This window comes from Halichoerus grypus, chromosome 13 (genome assembly GCF_964656455.1).
Source record: "Halichoerus grypus chromosome 13, mHalGry1.hap1.1, whole genome shotgun sequence".
NCBI classification, from domain to species: Eukaryota; Metazoa; Chordata; class Mammalia; order Carnivora; family Phocidae; genus Halichoerus; species Halichoerus grypus.
The window spans coordinates 5,092,465-5,113,305 of NC_135724.1; the positions used below are offsets into that span (position 1 = coordinate 5,092,465).

General features: G+C 40.0%; 1 long non-coding RNA gene across 1 annotated transcript in view; it reads left to right on the top strand.

Annotated features, from left to right (window-relative positions):
• LOC118554602 (uncharacterized) overlaps window positions 1-18,492 on the top strand; it is a 219,120-nt gene extending 200,628 nt beyond the window's left edge. Inside the window, exon 5 of the long non-coding RNA XR_013443245.1 lies at window positions 15,367-18,492. This is a non-coding gene — a long non-coding RNA (uncharacterized LOC118554602). The remainder of the gene's footprint in view (window positions 1-15,366) is intronic.
• Window positions 18,493-20,841: the final 2,349 nt, after the last annotated feature.

A 20,841-nucleotide genomic window follows, 5' to 3' on the forward strand; every position in this document is an offset into this window, starting at 1 on the left:
GGCCTAAGGAGTATTATAGAAAAATGAACACGAAACAAGATGGTTGGAACAATAAACGCAAAAACACCCATCTCCCTGCCCCCCCAAATTCTAATTAGCCTCAGATTTCCAGTCTGCTCCTCTGGATAGCTATGCCTACAGCCCCACAAGTTTCCTGGTGGGACATAGTTATGGGGGGGATAGCATCGGACAGCAATTTGACCCTCTCCAGTATAGTGAGTAGATAGACCTCAGTTTCTTCTCAAGAGTGATTCTTGATTACCCTTTGCCCCGGGCTGGTGTTTACTTATGGCTCCCGCGGGTGCTGCCCAGGGACATTGCCTGAGATATTCCACTTTGAACAGCACCCGCATCTCTTGGAGGACAGCAAGCTCCACATACTCTTCAGAACCCAATGAAAGGGACAGGTGAGGTTGAATATTCCGAAATCATAGCAGCCTCCTGCCATCCTTCCCGCCGAGGTTCAGCACACACCTCTGCCTCTTCCCTTGGTCAGATTGTGTCCACTTGCTTAGACTCCCATTTACAAATGGCACCGACATCCCTGACCTTCCTGAGAGACTCCTCCCAAAGTATTACAGGGAGAAGCCTAATTCCCTCTGGATAATCACTGTCATGGACTGAATGCTTGTGCCCTCCCAAAATTCATATTTTGAAATCCTACCCCTCAGTATGATGGTCTTAGAAGGTGGGGCCTCTGGGAGATGATCCAGGTTAGATGAGGTCATGAGGGAAGAGCCCCCATGGTGGGATTAGTGTCCTTATGAGAAGAGAGCAGAACATCCCTGCTCTGCCAGGAGGCACTCGCCAGCCCACCCCTGTCGGGACCATGATGTCAGACTTACAGCCTCCAGAGGCATGAGAAATAAATGGCTCTTGCATAAACACCTAGTGAATAGTGTTTTGTTACAGTAACCTGAGCTGGTTAAGACCATATCCATGCTTAGGGATGGCAGAGACTTTATAGCAGACCTAAATTCTAGTTCTTAGGTCCCCATAAAGGGGTGTATATAAAACAGCAAAGAGGGCCTTGGGTAGCATTCCCTCCCTCCTTTCAGGAATGCATGCATTCTAAATTCTCATACTGTCCTTGTCAACCCCACAAGTTCACATAATATCATACTCTTTAGCTGATGACTGCTACTATGCTTGTTCCAAGCAGGCTTTTTACAGAAAAACCACATGATAGGGGCCCCTCTCAATTCTCAGTCATATTCTTCTCCCTGATAAAAACACTCACCAGCAAAGAAATCCTTGACTCCAAAAAATAATGAAACCTGTCTATGCCCTGCTGCACAACGAGGCGGGGATTTCCTCTGTGGCCTCCACAGTACGCTCTCATTACTTTATAGGTCTGATACATTGATGGTGTAGACACCCCATGTAAGTCTTCCTTTATTCGAAGGGGAAATTAATGTAAGCCAGGTAGAAGTGAATTTGGGCAGAAATGATAATGGTTTGAATATAGGTTCATGAATATTCTAGCTCAGCCCTCAGAGTCTAGCATGCCAAATGTGAGAGGATGAAAGTAACAGATTTTACTAACAGTCATCATATTTGGATTAAGAAGGGGCCATTTTCCATGTTTTCATTTGGGGTAGGGGATAATGCACAGACATTAAGGGACCTCCCCAAGGCTGCACAGATCAGTGGTGAGCGGCCTCAGGGTCATCGGCAGGGTCTGAGACCTATGCAGGTACACAGCATCCTCCCAGGCTGGGGGCCCAGGCTTGGTTTAATGCTCAGCTGCCACCTTCCTGAAATGTTTAATACTTTCTGAACAAAGGACCACACACTTTCATTTTGCACTAGGCTACGCAAATTTAGTAGGGGGTCCCAATCATAAGTGTTGGGTATTTTTCACATGTCATTTGGACTCATAACCTGGAATTACAAATTATGCCTTACAGTTCAATATTATTAAGAACCTAGTACAATGGGGGAGAAATGACTTAACATTTTCCAGTTGGCAGGTCAAGCCCTGAAAACAGTGGCTCCAGGGACTTGTAAGAAGGCGGGTGAATTTGTTCAAGTAGTTCCTAAAAAAGAAGGAGACGACGTGTACCGTAAGAAGTTGCTGTAGAGTATGCAAAGGATTTCTAAGCTCTGGCAGTAGTAACCTACGATTTTTGCCCAAAGTTTGAAACTTTGGAATTCATTTACAGTCATGAACCAGAAGCAGAATTTGCAATGTTTGGGTTTCTATTCTATAAAGTACTATAAATAAATTGGCTGTGCATTTAGGTCTTTGAAACTTTGTGTGCATTTAAATCATAAAGTATGGGCAGGACTGTTTGAACTGAGCTGATCCAATTTTATCATGAATCCAAAGTGCATGAGTTTTAGTTCTTTTTTTCTTGAAGCCCATGGGCTCTTGATGAGGGCAAAGGCATCATCAAGTTACCCTGCGTTTAACTTCATTCCTTACTTAGCTCCAACGTGGGTCAAAGTAACCCGTTGCTTGACTGATCCCCCCGTATGGTGTCATTATTTTTTCCAATCTTATAATTTGCTCTGATAGAGTTATTTTAAAGAGCAGAGTATCTGTGTGATAATGTCCCATTGCTTAGTGACTGTCTGCCTTTTACCAATTTCATGTCCTTTTTCAGATCACGGTGCAAGAAAATACCTTCCTTTTATACCTTGTCTTTCTCTGCTGCAGTGTTTTTCAATTAGGGGGTGATTTCATTACCCAGTGGGTAGTTGGCAATGTCTGGAGGCATTTCTGATTGTCAAAACTGGGGATGCTACTGGTATTTAGTGGATAGAGGGCAAGGATGCTGCTTAGCAGCTTCCAGTGCACTGGAAATCTTCCCCAACAAAGAACTCTTTGGCCCCAAATTTCAATAGTGCCGAGGTTGAGAATCCCTGTTCTGTAGCTTAGAATCTGCCTGCCAGATTAACTTTCTGCTGTCCTAAGTGGGGTGAAAATGGCAGTGCGGGCCTGTAGCTCAGCTCCTTATTGGCTGACCGGGCAAATATCAGCTAGACTGACAGTTACTTTTTAAGGTAAAGAGCAAGGAGTGTTCCCTGCAAAAGGTACAGAGATGTAGGCACTAGAGTTGTTTTCTGCAAGGAAACCTTGACTACTTCAAGTGTAAAGAGTGATGCTTTCTCTGGGTCCTAGTCTGTATTAATACTCTGGCATTCTCTGTTGAAGTAGAGGTTGGGAATTTGCTGAGCAAGACCAGCGGTTTGAAATTAGGTTTGTCTACATGACAATTAAATTCTGCAAATGTGTATGGAGCATCACATAGGCAATGGGCATTAGGATAAGTATTGTAAGGAATATAAATATCAGGTATCATCCCTACCATCAAAAAGGGCAATGGCTGGCCCTACAGGAGACCGGGAGAAGCATAGTGAGGAAACATCTTCACCTTCCAAGCAATCCTGACTTTGAGAAGTTATGTTCATTCTCATTTTAGCAGTGGTCCAATGGAGAAGTGACAGGAGTAAAGCCAAATCTCTGGGCTTTAGAGCATACTGGTTAGAGACATAGGAACGTCTCTTACGTTCAGTGCGTTGGAAGTCATATTGACATACTCATGGTGTGAATGAGGGTAGCCCTGAGGGATTATATAGCTGGGGTGTCACTAGGTCTTTCACCAGTCAGGGACTGCTGATCTTCTCAGTTCTTATCTGCTGCCAGTACATGTGGGGATAACTTCCTGCCATCAAGCAAACAGTCATCTAGGGCCATCACCTTCTTCATAACATCACAAAATCTGGTGTGCGGGAAGACTGAGCCAAATTTTACAACACAAATAAGTGTCCCTACTGCTGGGAAGTATATACTGATGTGCTTGATGCTGGCAAAGAAGTCCCACTAGATGCCAATGGAAAATATGGGTGGCGTTGTATCAGAGGGCAGTTAAGGAAGGTCTTTGATCAAAGGAGTGTTGGGTCACCTCTGAGCACCTGCACAGTTCTTGGGTTCACAAACAGTGCCCTTCATAGATCCACTCACTCAAGTCCAGGACAGATGGCCCTCTCTGTTCTTGGGCAACTTTCCCAGAATCGATTTCCATGCTCTTCTGATAAGCTCCCTCCTTCTTTCCTTTCAAACTTCAGTTTCTTATTTAGATTCAAGGAAAAGCTTCATTCTTCCAAAATTGTCCCTTTCCTTCCCCCTTCCTGTCAATTTTCATCACCCTTCAACCTGAACCTGAAACCCAGTTTTCTAGATCAGCACTATCCCATAGAAATACAGTGCAAACCACATATATATAATTGAAAATATTCTTGTGAACACAGTAAATAAATTTTAAAGAAACAAGAACAAGAAATTTGAGAAAAATATTTTATATAACTAAATTTATAAAAAATAATACCATTTCAACAATTATTTGTTGGGGTTTGTATTTTCTTTTGGGGGTAGTTGTAAATATTCAATATTTAATATTAGAACATATATTAAGTGCCTTTACTGCTGATAACATGATGACAACTATTGTTTATATTAACTTTGAGCAAGGTTCCAGGCCTCTCTCTGATCCTCATACATTTTATCCCTGGGGTGGACAAGGATCTGTGAGAATTTTGCCATTACAGAATAGATTTCAGAGAACAGAGAGAATCTGGGATCGAGTATATATGAATAGAAAGATGCATATCTAAAATATCCATACCTTCTTATTTTTAATGTTTTATTTATTTATTCATGAAAGTAAGAGAGAGGCAAAGGCAGAGGGAGAAGCAGGCTCCCCGCCTAGCAGGGAGCCCGATGCGGGACTCGATCCCAGGACCCTGGGATCATGACCTGAGCCGAAGGCAGACGCTTAACCATCTGAGCCACCCAGGCGCCCTAAAATATCCATACTTTCTTGAGGCTCTGACATTTCTAGAAATTTTTAAATGAAAGTCATACTATTAATATTTTGGATTACAGATAATATTGCACATTAGCCAACTTACAAACATTGCTTTAAAATAAAATCAAGCATTATACTAGTTTTGACAATATTAAATAATTTTACAATAAAAAAAAGTCTCATTTGTAGACATTCTGTCACACTGATTCAAGTAATACTTTTACTTGACCAGTTGCTGTTTCCGAAAACCAGGAGTCTAAAGCATTGTATCGCGAGTTTCATTCATATCGCATCTGACTGAGCTTATGTCAGACCAGGCGTATTAGTCAGATAATGCTGCTATAACAAACACCACAAACATGGCGACTCAAACAGCAGAAATTAATTTTCTCGCAGCTCTGGGGGCTGGAAACCCCAACAAAGTTGGTTTCTTTTGAGGCCTTCAGATTTCTGATGTCTTGCTGTGTCCTCATGTGGTCTTTCTTCTGCTCACATGCTTGTCTACTTCATCATCTCTTCTTACAAGGACACCAGTCATATTGGATAAAGCCCCGCCTTCATGATCTCATTTTATCTTCATTACTTCTTTAAAGGCCCTGTCTCCAAACACAGTCATAGTTTGAGGAACTGGGGGTTAGGACTTCAACATATGAATTTGGGGGGCATGCAGTATAGCTCATTTGGTAACCTAAGGCAGAATATCCCGCTGTCTTTACCCATCCCCTTTCATTAGCCAGCTGGCTTTGAAATCGTTAGCACAAGTTGCCTATCCCGTTCTATTGACCACCTTGAGAATTCTGAGGGGTTTGTTCTGGCTCTTTCCCCAGACCTCTCTCTCTTTGATCAATGTCTACCTTGCAAACACATTTTCCCTACCAATCTAACTATAATTCAGTGAAGAAATTCTCTAAAAAAAATCATAAATCTTCTTTATTTGCAATGTTTTAAAATGTATAATACTTTCTGTATTTAATTTCATAAGACTGAAAAGATAATTTAGTTTTGATTTTTTTGCATTAATTTTAAGACTGAGTATCTCAGAAACCATTTGGATTCTGCTTTTAATTCTCAAACTTGCTTCAAATAAGAAAGTTGTTTTTCTATGACAATACACTCAAATTAATTTTAGACCAAATGACTCTTTACTTATTTAAATAATATTCCTAAATGTTGCTTGTGTTCTCAAATGAATATAGTTGATTAAAAGAGTAAAAAGTTGATAATATTTTACTTCTCATCCTTGCAGTTGCCATGGTCTTCTCTGTGTCCTGGGTCAAATCTCTTGTCCTCTGTTTTGCTCTTGTGTTTTATAGGAAATTAAGGTCAATATTACTGACTTGACCTTACACCCCAAATTTCTCTGGGTATGTGTGCATTTACACTCTATGAAAGAAGGTTCAATGCATGATGTATAATCCATACTAGTCACAGGAAAACTATTTGATTAGCAGTTATTATGTGAAGTTCCTGTTCTTCAATCCCTGTCTACAGAATATAAAAATGAAATGCAGGGTTGAAATGAGAGAATTTTGCATATCAGTGGTATGGTCTGACCTGCATGATACTCAAATAAAACACTCAACTAAATTCTCTCATTGTGAAGCTAGTATCCTTTTATCCACTGTTGGGGGAAAATCTATCTTAGGTGTTTTCCTGGTAGTGGCAACCTTCTATTTGTTCTAATCTGTCCTAAGACTTATGCATGGCTTCCTTGAGTTGAGGTTGATTTTTTTTGTTTGTTTATCTGTGGATGAGTTCCTAGGTAACTGCCCATAGTAAAGTTTTGGCTTTATAGTGATGGTGTTCTAAATAAATTAAATAATATTAACAGCTGAAAACAAGGTATACAGGTTGTTTTTTATTAAATGTTTGAACTGATTAACTTGGAGTGCCATGTGTACACAGCTGAAGGCACCCAATTTACACAAGGCCTTGTCTGTGGGAGAGAGATTCCTTATCACTGTCCATCGGGTGGCTTCTTCTGCAGCTTCTATTTGGGGGACATCATATGAAGTTGTTCTTCTTACCCTCAATTTCTTGGTTCTGTCTCCTTCTTGGCTCTTTCACTGGCTCTTTTTTTGCACACAGCAGTTTGGAGTCATGATGACACATAGTTTGAGTAGAACTGTCTTTCAGATGCCACAAGAGGACCACTTCCATGTTAATGTGGTCTATGCGTTTCACAAACCCAACCTGACTGAGGTTGTCTGGACAGTTAATGTTAAATATGGCTTAGACAGTGGTGATGGCATCATTTTCAAACATAATTGTTTTATTTTAGAAGGTTCAAGCTGCAGAATAAATAGAAGTTTGATGTGAGGACCATTGTGTGTGTCTTCAGCTTGCTCTGAATCTGCACCCCATTGATACTGCCTGTTTTTGCCAAGCTTCTGGAAAGACATGGCTGGATCTGGTGGGATAGGGTTTGTCAGTTTGAATATACTGAGGAGACTGCTGCATCCATTGCTCTATTACATGAGAGATTCCTTATTGTTATTTTGTTTTTCCTGATAGGAGTTCACATTTGTTCACATATTTACTCACTCATCCACGTGTGCACCCATACATATGTTCAGCACGTGTACCCCTCCTACCTGTGAGGCACAGCATGGGCACTGGTGATCCCAAGATGATGAACAAAGACCACTCTCAATGGACTCACAGTGTATTGGGAGAGAAGCACATTCAGCCTGCTTTATTGGACCATGTGCAATCAGTCCAGCATGCACTGGTGCCGCATTGAGATCATGTCTCAATGGTGGAGTGGAAGTTAGCCAAGTAAAATCAGGAGGAAAGGTATTCTAGGCAACAAAAATCATAAGTGAATGCACATAGTGAGAGACAATATTGTGTATTGGAGAGTTATTAGAGGTTGGTATTATTGGGGCTGGCTGTTGATAAGAGATGGACCTGGAGAAAGAGGTGGCTGAACGGGGAGGGCAATGTTTGCCTTCGTGAATGGCTTGGACTTCATCCAGTAAGACAAAGGTTCCCATCCCTACCAGGCACAGTCCCTGCTACTTAGAATGGTTGTTTACTAATGCCCCATTTACTGTGTTGAAATCTGCAGATCCTATAAACTATCTGCAATCTTAATTTAAAAAAAAATCAATATAATGCTTTTACCATAATATGAAGAAAATGTACAAGAAAAATTATGATAAAATAATATGTATTTAAGGATGTAAATGTTTGAATTTAACATCATTAAGAAACATGATGACATTGAGCTGCATAAATGAAACATAGGATAATGGGATGTGTGACACCTCCAAACACAGACTTGTGCAGGTGTATCATACTGATGACTCAGATGCCATGAGAACATCACGGTGACATGATTTCCTAAAATGTTAAATAACATGTGCTATCTTTCAGAAGAAAGCAAAGTGCAAAGTAGATGCATTACTGCATATACTGAAATACCAGCATATACTAAAACTTACAAGTACTTTGTGTCTATGGGCAAAATATCTCATGTGTCACAAAATATCTGGGACCTTGGGCTCCAGGACTGTGATATCCTTTTGTCCCCATCATTGTGACAGCCAGAAATTCACACACACATTTCCAGACAAGCAGGTGCTACCTCTTTTGAGAAATGTTGCTTTGGGCAATGAGAAGTGAGAGTGTTAGGAGAATATCATGATTAAATCTGGGTGTAGACAGATAATTCTAGAGTGTTTTTTGACTTGAGTTTGAGGAGCACAAGATGGAAGGCAAGAGAGCCTGTCACTGGTCGACCGCAATGATCCAGATGAGGTATTAGGTGGACACGGAAAGAGGATCGTGATAGCAGGAAAGGAAGGAGAGAAGGATCTGGAGATACTTGATCTTGGTGAGGTCAAGTTGTAAGATGCAGCCACTGACTAGGTAGAAGGGGAAGTTCTCCATTGTGAGTCTGAGCTCTGTCCTGATAGATGGGCCAGCTGGTCTTGGAAACTTGAAAAAACACTAGAAGAATAAATACAGAGGAAAGATAATGAAAATAGTTTTAGCTGACTTAAGTGCCTGTAGATCACCAGGAGGAGATGCCTTGCAGGTGTGTGTGTGTGTGTGTGTGTGTGTGTGTGTGTGTGTGTGTGTGTCTATGTGTCTAAAATTCAGTGGACAGATCCAGATTGAAGATAAAGATTTAAGAGTCCTCAGCATACAGTTGATAACTAAAACTATGAGAGTATTTCCCAGAAAGAGTGTGTGGCATTGGATGAACAGAAGATCAAGGATGAAATGTCTTTTAATCTTTACAAGATTAAAAATTCATTTCAAACTCTTGATCTGTCCAGAAATAAAATCTTACTTTACTAATTTCGAGTCTTTCCAATCATTTGGATAACCAAAGGAGTGAGGAATCATATTTCTTTCACATTCACACCTTCCTAAGAAACTATTTTTCATAAGCTGCTCAGTGTGATACTTACGCAAACGTGTCTAATTTTAAGGGACCAAAGTCAGTTTAGAGAAATTTGTTCAGGAGCCCCTGACAGCAGTTGAAGTGTGGCAATAACAAATATCACAGCCCCCATTTTACAGATGGAGATCTGGATGCCTAGGGAATGAAGCAATTTGCACATTGCCTAGGAAGTCACCCTTATTGAGATGCTGTGGTGCCTAATTGAGTCTAGCTTGTGTCAGATCCCAATAGTGTTTTAGATCGAAGATAAGAGACAAGATACCACTTCCCAGATCACAAAATGGCTTCATTGCCAAGAGGTCTTCCTGCCAGGGAGACATGTAATGTTTGCAGAAATCAGTTTGGAAATGCAGTATCAGATTTCATTAGCGCAAACTCTCCCCATACCTTTAGGTTAATTTATCACAATCAGTAGTAGCTAGAATGGAGCTTAAGGTTTTCCCTGCAGTGAAGCAGATTCACCTTGTCAAACTCAATACTTTGAAAAACACTGAAGACAATGGCATCCCTAGTGTATTTGAATTTGACACCCTGAGCAGATCACTTTCTAACAGGTGCTTCTCTGCACAACAGTTTAGACAACTACCAAATCATACGACTGATGAAACATTTCATTTTCTTGGTTCGTTTTTTAGTTTTAAAACAATGATTAACAATTATAAAGGAAGACTCATTTTTGATTTGAAAGACAATGTTCAAATCTTCTCTGAATATTTTCTGCTTGTACTAAAATTTGCACTTACTGAACAAAAATCTTATACCTCACTGAGGTATACGTACTTGAAAGTACTTCGCAGTATCAAAATTTAAACACAAATAAAAAGACCTCCAAATGGTCACATAGAATGACAAAACTGAAGTAACTCAATTCATTTTCTTAGTCTTTACCATCACCGTGTTATTTGCTGTTTCATATGTATTGCTTAAATGCAGCGTATGCAGAACAGAGAATATTTAAACCGAGTCCAAAGTAAGCTGTATGGTTCAGAGTTGCTATTCCAGTCCCACCTGTTCATGGAATAACTGTATAATTGGGAATTCCCCAAATGTAAATTCCATGTAGACCATGATGTTTGTTAAAAAGAGAGTAATAAAAATGGGTTCATTTGTAGCTTACATATATCTTATTAACCTTCACTGGTAACCACAGCAACCATTTGGAACGTAGAGCAACAGAATATTCCCGCCCCCCTCAGGGAGGTATATTTCATCACTGACGTTGTTTAGAATTGTCAGTTCATGGTGATAATAAAAAGCAGACAGATTTTAGTTAGTTTGGTTATTCATCTTACGTTTCTACATTCAGTGGTCTTTTCCCCTCTTAGTATCTTAATGTCTGCAGTAATTACATCCAGTAATCCCAGACTTAAAGAAGTCTGTGTGACCCAATTTGCAGTTGGACACTATCTTGTATGATTGTCATGGACTGAATGTTCACGTCCAGCCCCAGTTCCTATGTTGAGACCTTATCCCCCAGTGGGATGCTATTAAGACTTGTTAGAGCTAATTAGAATTGGTCACCAGAGAGCGTCTTTCCTCCCTCGGCCCCAGGCCAGGTGGACATGAGGAGAACATGGCGGTCTGCAGCCTGGAAGAGTTCTTGCCAGGACGGAACCACGCTGCTCCCTGATCTCGGACTTCCAGCTCCAGAACCGCAGGAAATGGATGTCTGTGGTGTACAAGCCACCCAGTCTATGGTAGTTTGCTGTGGCGGCTTGAACAAGGACAGTGTTTTGTTTTTGTTTTTAAATAGAAACTGCAACTCAGCGTTAACCATAGTGGCGTGAATGGGCCCGTATAATAGTGATGCATGCCTTCTAACAACGGGCGTTTAAAATAAGTCTTAATATGGCTTGAGGAACTAGAGTTAGCCTCAGATTTCAGGCAATAATAAAGGGTCTAAAGTAAAGAACCTTATAAAGGCTTATGGAGAAAAATAGACGCCATTGGGAATTTGAAGCTACTACAGCCAGCCGTGAGGAAATCGTAATTCCGTCTTCCTCATAAGTGCTAGATGTGTTACATCTAGCATTTTGCCAAAGGCCTTAATCACAGCTAAATGAAATCAAGGATATTCCCTTACCACCTCATCAAAAAGAAATCTGGGCATTTGGATAAGCAAGGTTAAAAACTCAGGCATTATTTTACTCCACAACCATAAATGCCGGGCTTGCTTGATTTGCCACGTCCTTCTCGGGGCACTGACTGAATAACAGCGCTTTGGTGCACCACGGGGTGTTCGCATCTCCCTCTCCTTGGCATCCCAATGTTTTCCTCACAGAAGACTCTTAGCTATTTCGCGAACACCACCACGCATCTGGAAGTGGCAGCAATGTACCAAATCTGACCCATCCCTACTGGCAGATAAGAAAGACAAGTGGAGGGCTCCAGAATGACCACAAAGCTGCATCAACCATCTCTCGTCTATTAAACAAATGGCATTATAGAGACACTAACGTGTTGACCTTGCTCGAATGTTTGTCTGGTTTCAAGCTACTTTTCCTAAATGTTTGTTCCTTAATTTTCCAAACACTTAATGTGTAAGAAGATTCTAAATGTGCAGATATTCATCTGCTATGTGTGCAAACACGTTATTTGCCTCTCTCGGAGTTTCAGTTTAACCTCTCTTGGTTTGGAAGGAAAACAAATAAAAACTGGAACAAACACTTTACTGAGGAGTGTGCCCTCAGAGTAGTCTGCTGGAATATCCCTAAGCCAGACAGTTAGGTGAGCTAGGACCCCAACGGAACTTGCCCCCAACACAAAGTATTGCATGTCGAATCATTGAAATTAGAGGTCTTCTGTCATTCTGAAGGCTACTTGCCATGAGAATTTCGTAGAATTTGTGTGTCCTACACGGTGGGGAATTTCCTCCTGCAGTCCTCTCTGGTCCCTCTTCACTTCCAGTGTTTCTCTCTCTCTGATTAAATCAAAGTTAACAAGTTCGGGACCATGACTTACAGCAGCTGTTCAGCCAGAAACACAGGGATAAAGGGCACTCCGAATGGTTACATTAAATGAATCTCTACCTTAGAGAAAAAGTATTGGCTCTATTTCTGTTTTTCCAGAAGAAGAACTAATCAGCTGCTATGGGAATCGAGTTAGACATTTCTACCTCTTAGGAAATTGTAGAAGAATTAGTAAGTGGGATTGGTGTGCAGATATTTGCTATAGACATCGTCCTCAGCTCATTGCATATGTACGCTGGTGTGAGTTGGGACCAGCTATCTGAAGCAATGCCAAGTCACTGGGGCTGGCAGTTCCCGACTGTGACTGGTTGCATCTTTCATTATTACTAGTCTCTGCCTTTCTATCACCCGGAAAGCATGTATAAATGATGTCCTGTGCGGGCAAAATAAGCCCTATTTTGTTATTGAAAGATTGGGCTCAGGTATGTGGAATGATCACTCAAGACACAGACAGAAAATATTATCTCCTCAAGGTGGAGGGTATGAGCTCTAGAGTCAGTGTGGTTCCGTCTTAACCACACCACTCACCACGTACAAGACCCCAAGCAAACTATGCAACTACTCTGTGCTTCAGTCTTCCTTTGTAAAGTAACGTCCAGTGAGAAGACTGAATGAGATAAGGTGCGCACTGAGTTAGCCAGAGTGCCTGACACGTGGTAGGCTTTCAGGTTTAACTACAATCATGATTGTCCCTAGGACAAAATGGGAGATGGAAGAACTAAGAGTAACTGACATTATGAAGCTACTACTTTCAGGCAGTTTATTTGATGCAAGTGACTCTGTCATTTGGATGTACAGCTATTTTGAACTTAAATGCAAAAAATTATTCCAACTTTTTAATTTTATGTTGTTTATTCTGGTAAGAACCCTGAATATGAGATATACCTTCTTCACAAAATTTTCAGTGCACAATACAGCATTAACTATAGGCACGATATTGTAGAGCAGATGTCTAGAACTTATTCACCTTGTAGAACAGAACAACAACTGTCCATTTCCCCCTCCCCAAGACCCTGGTAACCACCATTCCACTTTCTGTTTCTGGGACTTCGACTATTTTACTTATCTCACGTACCAAGGAATGCAGGAACATGCTCTGACATGCCTGACCCCAAATACCAAGCACACTCCTAGGATTGGGATTGGGATGGGACAAAATGGATGAAGGTCAGAAGTGGAGGGTGAAGGAAGCCCATTGTGCATGTTGCTTGGTATTAAAATTTTATTCTATATTTTGATATGTCAATATATTCCTATTCCATCTCATGAAACAAGTTTCCAAGTCATTCTTAAGCTAAAATCCCATATTTACTTGAATTATCTTAAAGTTTGTACTTGAACTAGTGGTGGAGATCTACCTCAAAGGGGCAGATACTCCATTCAGTTTAGAAGAATTGACCCAGGTCCTTCTTTTCCTCCAAAGTCCTATTCCAATATTCTGTGATGTAAAAAAAATCTACAATCTAAAAAACAGGCACAGGGCGCCTGGGTGGCTCAGTCGTTAAGCGTCTGCCTTCGGCTCAGGTCGTGATCCCGGGGTCCTGGGATCGAGTCCCATATCGGGCTCCCTGCTCCACGGGAAGCCTGCTTCTCCCTCTCCCACTCCCCCTGCTTGTGTTCCTGCTCTCACTATGTCTCTCTCTGTCAAATAAATAAATAAAATCTTTAAAAAAATAAAAATAAAAATAAAAAAAATAAAATAAAAAACAGGCACAAAGGTAGTGAACACCCTTGCTGATGATTACTATTTCCTTAAGACAGGCATACTTCTCTATGTCTAAGTCTTTACTTTTATCTCTGTAATGTTTCCTTCCCTGAATTTATCTGTTGAAATCTTCCCGTCTTTCTTCTAGACTCATCTTGAATGGATCTAGAATTCTATTGATATGTGACTTAAGAGAAAATTTTTACATTAAAGAGCTTAGAGTCAATCTTGCAAGCCAACCTAAATGGAACATTCCAAAATGTGTTCCATTAAACACTAGTAAGTCCACTTGAAACAATGGATTTGGAGACCAAATAAAGTTTAGGAACCACTGAGCCTTATCTCTTCCTTCTAGGAGACTGCCAGTGCTCATCCTCACATTAAAGCTCTTAAGGTCTGTAACAAAGTGGACTAGTTTGTCAGGATGGTCTTCTAAAATGAGCCCACCCCTTCCTCATTTTTCATTAAATATCTCTTAGCTTGGTCTTGCACACACAAGACAGTTTTCGGAAGCACTTTCTCAGGGCACAGGGAAGAATCATAAGGGAAGGTATAACCTCATCAGTGTTCTCACTGAGATTTATGGTGGGGTTGGGTGGGGGAACTTCATCTCCATCGTCAGTGGTTAAAAAGCCATGGCTGATCTAGAGAATAGATGATAAGGACACAGAACGGGGGGCAGTGTCAGTGGATGCAGATAGAGGAGAACAAACAAAAAACAATATGGCAGAAGTGGAATATCCTCAGGTTGGCAGCTGAGTGAATGGATTACAGAGGACTTTAAAGTTTCAAGAGTAGTTGTATGGGAAGAAGGTGGTGCCATTTCTTGATTGAGGAGAGTCCAGGATGATTTCCGTTTTGGCATGCTGAATTTTTAGGTGTCAAAAAAATACATAAATTAAGAGAGTTGGAGGTATTTGGGAGAGCACTGGCAGTAACCGGAAATTTAGAAGAGAGGTCTAACCTAGGAAAACAGAGGCTAGAAAGTTGTTTCATAAAATAATAATTAAAACAGATTACTGGCGGGTGCCTCGGTGGCTCAGTCGTTAAGCGTCTGCCTTCAGCTCAGGTCATGGTTCCAGGTCCTGGGATCAAGCCCCGCATTGGGCTCCCTGCTCGGCGGGAAGCCTGCTTCTCCCTCTCCCACTACCCCCCGCTGGTGTTTCCTCTCTCACTGTCTATCTGTCAAATAAATAAATAAAATCTTTAAAAATAAATAAATAAAACATTACTAGCTATGGGTTCAGAGAAGTGCAAATTTTCCTTTTCAAGCAATTCAAGTTGTTTGTGGCTGACCATATATGTTTGTCTGTTGAAATCTATAGAATTTATTGTTTTAATCACACTTTTACCACATAAATTCTTCTTTTTCAAAAAATAGTCATTTTTATATTTTTATCCTTGTTATTTTTCCTATCCTGCTTCTTTTTCCTTTCTTTCTTTCTTTTTTTTTTTAGGCTTCAGAAGCACAAGCTGCAATGGTGATGATAGGAAGATGATGGGTGGAGCGCCAGTCCTAATTAGAGACTTGATTTCTCTGTAATAAAAAGCTTACATTTGATTGGATGGTTCTAGGATGTCAGGTAGAATGAATCAAATGTGTCTGCACGTTCATGTCAAAATGTGAAAAATGTGAATGTGCATTATTTATATTGTATTTCATGGGTATAATTAATTATGTGTCTGTGGAAATGATGTCCCCAAAGACAGTTGATTTTATGTTCAATCTGTCTGTGCATTTGTAAAACTAATTTGTTCTCATTAAAATTTTTAAGGGTTTATTTGAGCTAAACTCAGGAGGCCTTTCTGGGTATAAAACTCGGAAAATACAAAGCAAAGTCTAATTTTGGTTTTTACTAGTGAGTGAACTATCTCAATGCCTGAAGCATTGTACTAAATATTATTGTAGTGAATATGGCTGGGCTATAAAAATAAAGAGAAGACATACTTCCCTCCCAGAAAGTGCTTTTAAGCTTGTTTGGAAGACTAGGGTATAAAGCAAATGCAGATAATGCAATCTGACCTTCTATTGTTTAGTAAAAGACTATTATGTATAGTCAATGAAATATTAAGCCAAATGATGAGTTGACCAGTTTTTCTTGTTAACCTATAGAGATTTTGAAATTATTATGCTTTTTTTTTAAAATTGCATGTCATTTCTTCTAGTTTTTATTTTTAATATTTTCTAAATATATTAACTACCGATATTAAAGTTTCAAAGATATTATCTCAAGTGGTATAAATAAAACATTTTTTCCTTGTCAGTGTCAGTGGTAAGTTGACTTACTTTAAAGCAGACCCATGATTGAATTGTAATATTGCAAATGATTTATCTCAAGTTCATTATAATTAAATCTATTCATTGTGGTAGGATATAATTGCAATCATTACAGCAACATTTACCAAAAAAAATTTTTTTTCTCATTTTCACTTTTCATATGATTATAAATCCTTATGTTCTCCTAGTCATGCTATAATCAATAGTTCAATGGGATATGACAGGTAGTTCACAGATACATTGGAGTTAATTTCATTTTAAAAATAATATTTTTAATATTAATTTAAGTAGAAAGAATATCTGTGTCTGAAGTTAATAGGTTGACTTCTGTAGATTGTGAGCGTTCCATTCCTTTGTCAGTATTCTTTCACTCATTTTCAACATGATGATGATGGTAAAACAAGCTGATTCCTCTGTTTTATTTTATCCAATTTCAGAGATCAGTACCCTCAACAAGATGAAGCAATTATTTCCCTCTTTATTTGGTGTTTTCAGAGACCATTAAGCCGATTTTGCCCACATTGGGAAACAAAGTAATTTCTATTCAAGGTATTTCTGATTCTCAACAGCTCATTTTTCATTACTGTCAGTCCCATTCTCCACGATGCAGACTTCTTGGCAGGCCCAGCTATGGCAAGAACATGGTCACGAACTTGGAAGTCAGAAAAATAAAGGATCTCTGGTAAGTGATCGTCACAACTAATCATACGGTGGTCTTGAATTACTTTCAGGTTTAAGCATAGACGTGGGTAAATGATGAGAAGCAGGGAGGGATTGCATGCTGAACTCACAGTAGCTGGGGGACACCAAACAGGTCACATCACAGGGCTACACCAGCAAACAGGCTGAAATCATGAGATTAACATCAGGGCGTCCTTGGAGTCCGGTGGATAGACAGGGGCAGTGGAACGAGGGCAGGGCACTCGGGAACACCACCAACCTAGGAGTAAGAAGCCTCAGAGAACCTTCCAAGGAGACCAAGAAGTAGACACTGGGTAGGAGGAGAACAGGACCCAAGGAAGTAAGAACATCTCCAAAAGACATCAATCAAATACAGCAGAGGCGCATTGCAAGATAAAAATGTGCCTTGAATTTTGTAGTATGCATATGAGTGCTGACTGCTGTCACGGTTATGACAGTGGTGTGTTAAGGGTAAAAGCTAGATTCCAATAAGGGAAGAGTGAGGATCAGAGATAGCTCCTGTGGTCTCATCTTTCATGAAAATTGGTTCGGTCGTGTTTATGGTCTCGGCATATATTTGGTGCTAAATAACTAGAAATTATTAGAATCATTATCATCCATAGCACTGGTTCTGTGTATAGCAAGAATTAGATTCTGGATTTTCTCTTATGTCACTTAGAGATACACTATATGCCGAAGGCCATAAAAAGACTCAATTCTCTCTTCTCTGTATGGTTTATTTGGGGCAGATAAAGATTCTAGAACTTCACGAAATAGCTATCCTTGAGGACTGTTGATTTTATTCTCTTATCTCACTAGGCTTTACTCAACTGTATAAAAGTTTTCTACTTTTTCTTATTCCATCTATTTCCATATAGCCAATTAGTTGAAGATCTTCTGTTCATAAAACCACTGCTTTGTGATTCTGTCAGGACCACTTGGATTTTCTCCCTGTACCTTACGATAAATTGATTTGGGACCTTACTTACATCTGTAAAATCTCTTCATGGCAGCACCCTTGTGGGTAATGGATTCAATAACCAGAGGCGTGTGTATACCGGGGGCCGGAGTCTTGGGATGGGGGCCTTAGGGAGTCTTAGAATTCTGCGTACCATAGGCCCTCAGTTTTCACACGTCTGTCAAATTTTTTTTAAAGCAGTTACTTACAGTTAACTTTCTTAAAATTCAATCTCCACATAAGGTCAGAAAAGATTGTAAATAATAGTGATTTTGTATAGAAAAATCATGAAATGATGATAGAGACCAGAGGTTATTAGTTTCAGAAAAAGGACACAGAAAGAGATCATTTTTGAAGAAAAAAATGGTTTTATCTGTAACAAATTGGTATTTCTAAATGTTTTTGGACAAAATATATGAAACCTATATAGTTGCTAAAGTTGAATAGAATTAAAGACACATACAGATACACACATATGAGCACAAGTAAGATGAGAAAGCTGAATAAAAGTGGTAAATTTTCTCAATGTAAGTATTTCAGTTATGATAATATACTTTAGATTTTTTTACAAATGTTAACATTGGGGGAAACGGGGTAAAATGTACAATGCATCTCTTTCGTGTGGTTTCTTAGAACTGCATGTAAATCTATGACTACCTCAATAAAATTTTCAATTAAAAATATTAATTTCCTTCTAATCACCGGGACATTTAAAGGGGTCTTCTTGTTGGTTTTCCATCAACCACAAATGTCCGTGTCAGCACTCAGAGTGGCAGCTCCTTGCCTTTTTTCCGCTCCCTCCAAGTACAGAAAAGGATCCTTCCACTCATAAGTAGCTACTGCAGGGGGCTGTTTCTCTCTGCTGTTATGAAATCCAGAGATTTAGAAAGTATTTATAACTATAAAAAGTGCATGTTTTTTTCCTGGACCCAAACCAGCACAGTATTACTATTCTCTCCGGAGATTGTGTTTGAAATAATCTCCAGCCTAAATCACTAACAGCAGTCATTGTGCAAAACAGCTGAATTTGGCTTGGCAAACCATTATTTTTCTCAGGATAATGCTGAGTACGCCTGCCATCTCTCTGGTGTGGAGTTGGCAGTTGCACCTGGATTTTATTCCCCTTTGTAATGCCCTTGCAAATCCTACCTGTCTGTAATTTAGCACAGCTACAATTTTTTGTTATGCCCATGTTTTAAACTTCAGCTTTTGTTTTCATTGTGTTTACAGTTTCTTGACCATTGTACAAGTCAGAGGTAATGATCTTCAATCTTTCTCTTCCACTGCTCTGGCTGCAGACTTGCCCGGGAAATACTTTATACTTCGTGCATAACTTTTTGAATTTCAGTGGGCACTTAGGTAAGATGTATCCCTTGAGTCCTAGTAAACCCTGTCAGGTAGATATTTTGATCCCTCACTTCTAGGTATGGGAACAGAAATTCCGGATAATTTTCTGAGCTAGTAAACAAAGAATCACGACTTGAATTCCAGGTATTCTGATTCTAAATTGAGCGTCCTTCCCATAACAACCATGATTGCTGGAGTGTAACAGACACTACCTGGCCGGCTGACTCATTTGACCTTCAGGAGCAGGTGAAAGCCAGCGCTTCAAGCCTCGCATGGAGGACCCCCGTTCCCTCCCAGTCAAGCTCATCATTAAAAATGGCATAATCCGGGACAGTTAAAATAACACGCTGATAAGCACAAGCTTTTCTTAAGCTTTACTTCCCTTTCTGGCATACGGATTTTCAAAAATATTTACTGACAATAATATTTTAAGATCATCCTTCCTGAGTTATTGACAAATTGGTTAATTAGTTCTGGAAATGCTTGCTCTGTGGTGAGATGAGAATGTCTGGCAAAGCCAAGCCAATGATGACTAAATCCATCTCCACCGAAGGGATGAACACGGGAATGAGCACAGCAGGGCTGTCAGTCTGTGATGGAGAAGGCGGCAGTAAGTAGCTTGAAAGCAAATTCGCTGAAAGGTTAGATTGAGAAAAACAGATTATGCCAATTGCTTTGAATGCTGAGTTAAAAGATGATTTTTCTCAATTGTTAAATCTTTGAACGTTTTACATCTTCATCACAGGAACATTTATGTCCTTTCCCGGATATGGGACACAACTGTGTTAATAATGTCAGCCTAGAGAAGGAAGGACGAACGCATCCCCCTCTATGGATGAACCACATCAGCCATCTGGGCACATTTTAAAAAATCGGGCTACTGATGCCCCCCCTCCCCCCAGTTGCCGGTCTTAGATGGGACCTCATGGGAAGCCTGGAAAAGCACAGTACTGTGTGTTTCACTGTTGGCTTTCAGATACAAGGTCAACGGTGTACTCTGTCCGTTCGCTGGCTGAGGTGTCCCTCAGACAGGGCTCGCCCTGAGCACCAGCCTGGAGGCTGGAGTATGGAAATGAGGCTTCCTGTCCTGGCCCTGGTCACCAAGGACAGGTGAGCTGGGGAATCTGTGAAAATGGGAACAGTAACAGTGGTCCACAGGACTTTGTTCCCTGGATTAAACAAAATAGGAGCTATAAATGCTTGTAGTGCAGAATTTGATTTCTAGTAACCACTTACAGCTATGGCTTCTTCTAGCATCCATTTACAATTAAAAAATTAGATTCTGTATAGAAGAATAAAAAATAATTGTATAACTAGCATCCATATATCTACTTCCTGATTAAGAAAAATAACTACCTTTGCCCTCATTCTTAATATACAGAGTCCATCTCCTTCCCTTTGACCGAGCGGGAACTATTTTTCTGAACATGGTTTTTATCAAGATCTCACTTCTGTTGATATGTCGCTATATGTGAAGTGAGACTGTATGTTTTTAGTTTTATTTGTACTGGATTTTACATAAATGGAATTATATATCATGGGTTCTACAACTTGAGTTTTTGCTCACAATTATATGTTAGAAGATGAAAGTTGCACTGGGAAAAAATAGAAAAAGCACAGTGAGAGGTAAGGGGTGTCAGGAACAGCAGTATCGAGGGGCAAAGGGTGTGCTGAG